Below are 8,610 nucleotides of genomic sequence, written 5' to 3' on the forward strand. Positions count from 1 at the left end.
ATGACAAAATTCGAACCCTTAGAATAAACAGAATCTAAACATGATATTTCAGTTTTTGTTAAGTTAAAGTTCAAAAGTACAAAATATGTGAAAGTACAGCACTTAATATATTTTGGGAGAGGAAGATATGTAGATCCTCTTTCATTTACCTATCATTCTTTAATTGTATTAAAAACTTCAAAACAATTCTATTTCAAGAAAATAGAAATTTTAAAAAGTTAAGATTTTGTATTTGAAACAAATAACTTAAATTACGACTTTGTTTTGGAAAACTTATTTTTGAAAAATACTTTTTATAACATACTAGTGGATTGGTAGAAGAGATCTAAAGGGATAAGACAATAGCCGATAAATTGATGTACGTTTTACATTCCTAATGATGATACCAAAAATTACCCCATTTGTAGATGAACGAACTAATCAAAATTCAACTAAAGTCTCCAAAGTTGTGAAGCCAACGAATAAGAAAACGTTATGTCCCCTCTCTTTTTTATGGGTATCTAGACTTTATGGCTATATTTTATTTGTATAATTTAAGTTATAACAAATTCATTGTTTGATTGTATGGTCCTTTCATACAACTGTTTGCTGTTTAATTTGTTAATCTTTAATTTTTTAGACATTATTATCCTTGTTCAAAAAATCTTTTTCCTAGCCAACTTGTTAAGTAACTTTTATTCATGTTGGTATTTTGTTGAGGGTAGCTTCTCTATCAATTATTTTTGTCTATATATCGTTACATTAAATTTTACATTTGTACCATTCTTTAGCTAAAATTAGAGGGAATGTCTTGGCCCATTAACAGATATACTGATGGTTCCTCTAAATAAGATTAGTCGAGTACACCTCCCCCCAACCCCCCATATTTTGAAATAAATTGAAAATAAGAGGTATGGGGGGGGGGGTGTTGTTTGTATTTTACTTAACCCTTACAGATCGGGGGGGGGGTCATATTGACCCCCCCCTCTAGTTTTTTCAATGTCATTTTTTTTGTAGGTAAGATAGAGAGTTGTGACTTCATGACTTTTTAAGTTTAGTAATTATACGTCGGCAAGAGTTGATTTTATTAGGATATCTGGTCTGTGTCGGTCGTGGTGTCCGGTCAAAGTCGGTTGGGTGGCACCAAAATTTAAAAAATATTCTAAATAAATCTTAATTTCTACATTTTGACTTTTGTGTATAAGGTAGAAACCTAAAATTTTTTTGGTGAATACTGAGATATCAATGACCTTCTGAGAAAATTGGTGTTATGACCGTTTGACCGCACCTTGACCGACTTTATGACCGATTTTTGTCCGGCTTTTACTACAGACATATATCATAAATATCGTGGCTTCTATTACAGCTAGAGACCTAAAATTTTTTTTGGTAAATCCATGAGCAACAATAAACAGATAAAAATATTAATTGGCGCCGCCAACCGCCGTTTTACCGCCGTAACCGCCGAAAATAGCGGTTTTCGTTATTTGCCGTTTTTCGGCGATGATCAGAAAAAGTAATTTTTTTGTTATGAAAAATAAAAGTTCGTCCTAAAATTTGGTCATCCTAGCTGCAAAATTGGCCGCTCTACAGCTGTTTTAAAATTTAGCGGCTGGCCGCTAAAAAGCGGCTAAGGAGCGGCCTGACCGCTATGACTAGAAAAAATAATTTTCTCTAAAAATACACATGAACCACCAGAAAAAAATTTTACGTCTTTATCTGTAACAGAAGCCAAGATAGAGGGGGGGGTCAATATGACCCCCCCCCCCCCGATCTATTAAGGTGGGAATAGGGGCCCGATCTGTAAGGGTTAAGTTTAGGTTTTGTTAGGTTTTATTGGTTACTGTGTAGCCCTGCAAGGGTTAGGCATTGAGTTTTTGTGATTATAGCTGATTTTTGGGATTGATTATTCAATAAAAAAGTAGTATTTTTTTCCTGCTTATCTATAATACAAAGTAGAATGATGTCTGTCCGTCTGTCCGTCCGTCCGTCCGTCTGAAGCTTAAGATCTCGGTAACCACTGAACCGATTGGATTCTACTCTTCAGGGTATATACCTTCTGGTCCTGTGGTGGTTTTAGGCTATTTTCTTGGGGGATGGGACACCCCCAATCCCCCCCCCCATTTTTTTTTATTTTTCAGGAGATTTCCTTGGTCCTTTTTTTTTTGCAGAAGATTTCCTTGGTCCTTTTTCTGCAGAAGATTTTCCTGGTCGTTTTACGAATTCCTCTTTAATTTTTTTTGATCACCTCTTGGGGCAGAGCCCCTAGAGGCTAGGGGCGAAGCCGCTAGTTATTCTATATAGATACTAGCGGCTGCACCCCTAGTATCTCGGGCCTCTGAATTCTAAACGGTGAGAAGGGGCAAAAATAGCCTAAAACCACTCCATGGCTTAAATCTGAAAATAAGATAGATTAAAATCGTCACGGGACCATGTGAAGCTTCCTTAAATAGAAGAACTAAATAAGCTCAGTACTTATTGAAAGCTTAAGCTTCAGACAAAAAATCTTACTACTTTATATCACAGGATTGTGTATTGGAGGAAGAATAAATTGGTCCATGGAAAAACAAAAAAAACTGTGTTACTTAGCCACGTTAATTTAGCAAATTGACATTCTTGTTTAAGTTTTTGTTAAACAAAAGTCAATTAAAAGTTTTGTTTAAGTTAAATACCATTTTTATTTGACTTTCAAGTCTTTCCAAGCTTCAAGACAAATCTTTTAGTTTAACTTTTAGGATTATATTTTATAAATTTTCATTAAACAAGATTTTTATAATTATTTAAGGTTCCTTATTTTGAGCAATAAGTTTAGATATTTTTACGTTTAAATAAACAGGTGGTAAGGCTCCAAATATTAGAGTAAAACACTAGAGGGAGAAAGGGTTAAATAATTGTATCTCCCCATCGCATCAACCTTGTGTTACCTTTCTATTGGGTCATTGAAAATCAACCAATGCAATGGTGTCGCTTATATTAACACAGCCAAGTAGCAGAAAATAATTTAGAAGCCGACGAAAAAGGTCATTGAAAAAGGAAAGAAGGTCGTTGTCTGTATAAACATCTATACTATAGATCTGTTATCCAAATAATCACTATTCAGAAGACGGTGTCATAAAATGCCCCCCCCCCCCCTTATCCTATCACGGAAACTGAAGGAGACAAGACACACTCAAAAGCAAAGTTGTTCATTTTTAAAATTCAGATAACTTTTTAAAACAAGAAAGGGAAAATATATGCACGATTTGATCATGTTTGCAATGACAATGTTATTTTAGTTCTAAAAACCAAGGATAACGAAAGTGAGCCATGTCTCATTTTCTGTCTCAACTGCTGCACTGCTGAGAAAGCTGCAACCTCTGCTAAATTAGTACTGCAATAGGTTCCACCGTCTGCCAACCATTAAAATTCAAACCATATTATTTAATGTTGTCTTTTCTATGCTTGTTTGAAGCTTTTATAGTGCCTATAAAAATGATCAATGTTAGGCCATTACACATACTAAATTACCAATCGCAGACCCGAATATATATTAATTAATCAATGGTAGGCCGGTATAACGTCATTTTTATAGGTACTATAAACAACTTCTTGTTATTTTAGTTTGCTTACCTTACTATGGTTTGTCTCTTTCTTGTTTTGACTTAAGGAAGGTACATTTCAGCTAAAGCTTACTAACGGTAAAATTTACTTTAGAAAATATCTGGAAAAAGGGATTTGTAATCCGACCTTATTAGGAGTTTGATAATATTAATGAGCAAAATATTATTGATTATAAATAATAATTATTCTATTGAATATGTCTTAAGGTTTTTAAAAATGTTTTCGGATGTTTCAAATAAGTTTATGTTTATTTTGCAGTTTCCTTGAAAGTGCCTGTTCAAGCACAGAACACCTAACCGTGCAGGGTTAGGGCAACGCAGGGGTTAGCATAAAATTTAACCCAAACTTTGCATGGTGATTCCTATAGGGGTTAGGTACGAGTTAGAAAGCAAAGCAACTCTATAATCGTTAAAAGAAAGTCCGTACTTCCATTTTAAACATGTTGCTTTTTAACTTTTTTAACAACAAATTTTTATGTGACAAAATTATCCGATTAGTCTGCTTTTTGGAATACTTATTCCTAGTACAACAAAGTACATTGCTATAAGCGAAGCATCTCTATAATTCAGTCCTAAAATTGTATGTCCTTAAATAATATCCCATATTTAAGAAGTTTTTCAAAAGCTTTACTTACAATTTGGTTACGTTCGACTTTTTTATATTAATATTCTGATTATTCAGTTATGACACTCTACAAGTGTTAATGTTCGTTTGCCAGATGTCTTACCGTTTCACAGCTTTGCTTTTATGGATGCTGTCATCCTTGTTTTCTTTATTTTTTGGCTTTTTGGTTGTCTCTTTGTGCCCGAGAAATATATTTTGCATTTTGAAGATGAGTGTAATTTACATAATAACTTTCTGAATATATTTATCTTTCCAGTGTCGTCATCATATTGCAAAGATTTGCTCACAATATCTGCCAAAAAATACCAAACCCAGTTCATTACCTGTTGGGGTAAAGCTCCTAGAGGCTAGGGACGAATCCGCAGTCAAAATACATGGAATGGTTTAAGCTTTTTCTTAACCCCCCCCCCCTCCAAAAAAATACGTAAATTTGTAAATTTTTTTTAACTGATCAAACCCAATACGTTACCACTTTTCGGGCAAAGCCTCTAGAGGCTAGGGGCGAAGCTAGAACATAGCAATATATGCTAGATAAAATCTTAAAAGCATTGATTGTCATTTATATATGTGTCAGCTTTTTTTATTCAATAGCAAATGACATGGATATCCTCTAAAGCAGATGGGGTACACAATTAGGCCTTGCTTCATAAACCTAAACCAAATCTTGTTAATGACGTGAACGTTTATGTGGGCAAAAGTAACGAACAACCCTTTGTCTGGAAGTCCTAAGTGTTCATGGTTAAGAGTTGCTCCTTTGAAGCCACGGCATTCTCCTATGTAAGGTCGGACATTTGACATAGAATCATTATGATCAATATTAAATGATTTAGTTATGACTCGATATTAACCGAGATTCGAACTCACACCACCTTCCCAATAGCGAGCGAATGCGCTTCGTGTTATGCTATAGCTGTGTGTTTTTATTTTTTAAAAGTACGATTTTTTGTTGGCTGTATTAAAGCCGCACCTACCTTTTAACTTTCTCCCAGTTTTACCTCCCAAAAATTTAAGAGCATGCATAAGTTGGGGGGAGGGGGAAGTTAGGGGGGCATTATTACCCCATTTGATATATTCAAAAAGTAATCAACTTTTTTGAAATAGGATATTATCCAATCATTATCTATCTAACTATCTATCTATTCTAGTGGAATAAAGAAATTAACTATCTATAAATTGGTTTAAAGAATTTAATTATATATCTATTAGTTTAACTATATATTTATAATTAAACTGTATTATTTAGCTGTTTAATCTATCTATCTACCTAACTATCTGTCTATTTGTCTATCTGTCCTTCTGTCTATCTGTCTATCTGTCTATTTGTCTATCTGTCTATTTGTCTATCTGCCTATTTGTCTATCTGTCTATTTGTCTATCTGTCTATTTGCCTATCTGTCTATTTGTCTATCTCTCTATTTGTACATCTGTCTATTTGCCTCTCTGTCTACTTGTCTATCTTTCTATCTGTCTATCTGTCTATCTGTCTATCTGTCTATCTGTCTATCTGTCTATCTATCTATCTGTCTATCTGTCCTTCTGTCTATCTGTCCTTCTGTCTATCTGTCCTTCTGTCTATCTGTCTATTTGTATATCTGTCTATTTGTATATCTGTCTATTTGTCTATTTTTCTATTTGTCTATCTGTCTATTTGTCTATCTCTCTATTTGTACATCTGTCTATTTGCCTCTCGGTCTACTTGTCTATCTGTCTATCTGTCTATCTGTCTATCTGTCTATCTGTCTATCTGTCTATCTGTCTATCTGTCTATCTGTCTATCTGTCTATCTGTCTATCTATCTATCTATCTGTCTATCTATCTATCTATCTATCTATCTATATATCTATCTATCTATCTATCTATCTATCTATCTATCTATCTATCTATCTACCTTTCTATCTACCTATACAGCTTGTATGAAACTATTATATTTATCACATTTCTTGGTTTGGCATTTAGTGATGATAAGCAAGTGTAAATTAGGATTTCTTTCCTCATTATAATACAAAAATGTAGGGATTTTTAGGGATAAGATAATTGATTAAATATTTTAATTTGTATTCACATTCATGATACACATAATTATCACTTCTGTACCTTAAAATTATTGATAAAACAGTTGACACTTCTATGTACTACAGTAGAACGATGTCTGTTTGTACTGAAGGATCCCACTAACAGCTGAACCGATCGGATTCACCATAATAGGGTAGCTTCGCATAGGTCCCGGGAAGGTTTATAACTATTTTGGGGGAGGGTGATACCACACTCCCAAGAAAAATCACAAATAAATCACAAATTTTTTTTACATAAAGGCCTCTAGGGGCATAGCTAGAACTAGAAACTACTCAAGATTTAATAAAAGTTACCAGAAGATTTGAATTCAATGAGTGGGTAAATATTTTTTGAGGACCAATATTGTTAATAGTTTCCCCTCTTCCAGCAAGAACAACAGTACAAAAGCAAAGATCAGCAAAAAACCGTAAGATTTATTATTGAAGTATAAGATTATGATTTAGAAGTCTTTGAAATCATAAGGATTGGATTTTTCTTTATAAACATATTTAAAAGCAGTTTGACCTTAGAATAGTATTTGATATCACTAATAAATAATTTTCTTATTGTTGAAAATACTTTAACGCAATTAGGAGTAGTTAGACATTAAATAGCTTTTGATATAATTACTTGAATTATTGTTACAAGATTCAATTTCAAAGTCTAGAGTATGATGAGGAATAGAACAAATCCTTAAAAAAATCTACATGAAAATGTGCTGGCTTTCTAATACAAGGAAATCAAACCTTAAACATATCTAATCTTTATGGTTTTAAAAGGGTTCTTTAGTCATTTTGTATACTACAAAATCACATAACAGTAGCAGGTTGGTTGAGAGAGAAATAACTCTGTACTATCACTAAAGCAAACATTTGTAGAACTATCATATTGAGTCTATAGCCAAAAGGAAAAACAATGAGAGTTGTCAATTTATGTTTGTATCATCTGACAATAGGAATTGTCCATACATTTAAACACATATTTAAAACTGGAGGATCTAGCAATATGCTGAACCGATATGGTTCTCCTTTATAGTGAAGCTTTTATAGTTTATTTTGGAGGAGGGTATCTCCACCCTCCCCCAAAATAAATCACCCCTAGAAAAAATGCCCCCTTACTACCAAGAAAAATCTAAATTGAAAATAGAGGGTGAGGGTCAAGTTTTTTACACCCAACATAGAGACTTTTAGAGGCGTCTGTGTCTATTATTGTGTGTGTGTCTGTCTGTACCAAATGATCTCTGTAATAGGTATACCGATATGGTTCTCCTTTACATAGTAGCCTTACATAAATCCTGGCATGGTTTATGAATATTTTTTGGAAGGGTATTACCACCCTCCGAAGAAAAAAAGCTCCTGGAATAAAACAAACTCAGCAACAATCTTAAGAAAATAAAAATAATCAATATCCCCTAGAGGCCCCAAGAGTCGTACCTAGATCTAATCAGACTTTACAGCAACTAAGTTCCTTTTTTCTGTGTTTTGATTGAAAATCACAGTATTTTATTTTGGGTTTTAATTGATAGACCACGTTATGGCTATATGAACTTATTTATTTTGTTGGAAAATAAAAGCACCAATATGACAATCCCTTATTATCAGCGATTTGCTGGATAAGTCATTGGAAGATAATTAATTTTCAACAATAATTTATTTGTCGCTTTTCCTTGAATACTTACGTCATCCCATATTTTCCTAATTTGCTGTATAAATAATATTTATGTTGTTATAATATGTACAAGCGGCTACGCCCTAAGAAACCTCTAGGAGCACTTAAGGGAAGGAGGAGAGGGTGTCGACACCACTTTACAATTTAATTGAAAACATTTGTGAGGGGGGATTACTCTTGTAGGGTAGAGGTATCCTCCCCCAAATAATTTCATATCTTCCATGGACATGTGCGAAGCTTCGTTGTTAAGATGAACCATATCAGTTCAGCGGTTAGCGAAATCCTTCGATACAAACACACACACATGCAAAGATACTTTCATATAAGGTTTTGTTAAAGATAATAATCTATATTTTCTTTAAATTGTGTATCTCTATATTCTTGCCTACGTCATTTAGTCTATTTATGAATGGCAGTATTGTTTTAAGGTGTATACATAAAAACATGGTTGACAAAATACATTAGTAGCAAAACAGAGACATATATTAAAACAGTTTTCTCCATTGTCAAAACTTTATTTCCAAAATTTGTAATGGAAGGAAAATTATCTTGGCGAAGAATTCTTTTTAATCTTTCTATAAATGTTTCCATTGGATAAAATTTATGTGGGTGGTGTTGTAATAATTACTACCCCAGATATTGTGTAAGAAATGTCTAAAATTCACTTTTATTTTATTTTAAAAACAA

This window comes from Acartia tonsa, chromosome 7, assembly GCF_053477335.1.
Source record: "Acartia tonsa isolate MP-2025a chromosome 7, ASM5347733v1, whole genome shotgun sequence".
NCBI classification, from domain to species: domain Eukaryota; kingdom Metazoa; phylum Arthropoda; class Copepoda; order Calanoida; family Acartiidae; genus Acartia; species Acartia tonsa.